Source organism: Cebus imitator, unplaced genomic scaffold (assembly GCF_001604975.1).
Source record: "Cebus imitator isolate Cc_AM_T3 unplaced genomic scaffold, Cebus_imitator-1.0 Scaffold385, whole genome shotgun sequence".
In the NCBI taxonomy this organism is placed as follows: Eukaryota; Metazoa; Chordata; class Mammalia; order Primates; family Cebidae; genus Cebus; species Cebus imitator.
The window spans coordinates 1499719-1501361 of record NW_016107700.1 but is presented as its reverse complement, the minus strand read 5'-3'; positions in this window follow the sequence as shown (position 1 = coordinate 1501361).

Here is a 1643-nt window from a genome sequence, read left to right as displayed (position 1 = left end):
TTTTTTGAGGCGGAGTCTCACTCTGTCATGCGGGCTGGGGTGCAGTGGTGCATTCTCGGCTCACTGCAACCTCTGACTCCCTGGTTCAAGTGATCCTCCTGCCTCAGCCTCTGGAGTAGCTGGGATTACAGGCATGCGCCATCACACCTAGCTAATTTTTTGTCTTTTTAGTAGAGATGGGGTTTCACCATGTTGGCCAGGATGGTCTCAATCTCCTGAGCTCATGACCCGCCCACGTCGGCCTCCCAAAGTGCTGGGGTTACAGGCCTGAGCCAACGCGCCCAGCCTTTTAATTCTAAATACATTTCCCCCTTTGGGGAAAAGAAAAAAATTTGGTACTGTATAATTGTAAAAAAAAAATCTCTTGTCAGATGGATGGAGACTGATGGAGCCAAGAGGAATATAAGAGTCCTTTTTGGCCGGGCGTGGTGGCTCATGCTTGTAATCCAAGCACTTTGGAGGCCAAGGCAGGCGGATCACTTGAGGTCGGGAGTTCAAGACCAGCCTGACCAACATAGTGAAACCCCATATTTAAAAAAAAAAAAAAAAAAAAGGGTCCTTTTTAGGGAACCAAGTTGAAAAGCTACAGGCTGAGATTTGTGTGCCTGTCAGGAGTATTAGTGACACCATTTGAATTGTTTACTCCAAGGAATGGGACCTTGTAATAAGGTGGGATTTGTTAAAGATAGTGTGTTCCATCTGGGCACAGCGGCTCACGCCTGTAATCCTAGCACTTTGGGAGGCTGAGGTGGGTGGATCACCTGAGGTCAGGAGTTCAAAACCAGCCTGGCCAACATAGTGAAACCCCATCTTTAAATATATATATATATATACACACATACACATATATATATGTGTGTATATATATATATATACATATATATACACATATATATGTATATATATATAGTGTGTTCCAGTATCAACAAGAGCTTGTGTGTGTTCTTCATTTAAAATAATTTCTGTTTTCCCAGAGTGTTAATAAGGAGAAAAGGAAAGCTCCTTTTAAGTTCCTTGGAGCATCCCTATTCTTCTTTTTCCTTTTCCTTTGTCTGTTGCTCTTCCTTCCATTTTAGTTTTCTGCAATCCTTTTCAAAGTGACCAGGTTTCTAGCAGTTGTTGCAAAGAAGGGGGGTGTTAGGTACATTTTGAGGTTTATGGGGGCATTCTGGAGGCCCAGAATGGGCAGATAGTTGTTTCAACTGTAAATTCATAACCTTATTAGACCTACCCTTTTGTTTGACCTATCTCTTTCTTCTTTAATTAAGGTAACAGATAACTGATATATAAGATTGACCAAATAATCAGTTAGGGAAATAGCCCAACTAGGGCATTGTCTTTTTACTATTAGTGCTAACTCTTCATGTCATTCATTTATGAAATTGGAATTGAGGAGAGTATCATTTTGATGATTAGCATAATTTTCTTCAGATAATCCTAAATATTGTTTAAAGATTTTTTTCAGATCTCTCAAGACATGACATCATGGACTCATCTGGATTTTGCCAGCATTGTTGTATTTTATTCCAGATGATTATTTTTTGAAAAGGCTAAAGGGATTGTATCAAGTAAAGCTTCAGGAATATCATAGGCATGCCTGCTATCAGCCTTTGAAAATATGTAAAATCTTCTAAGAGATTTCT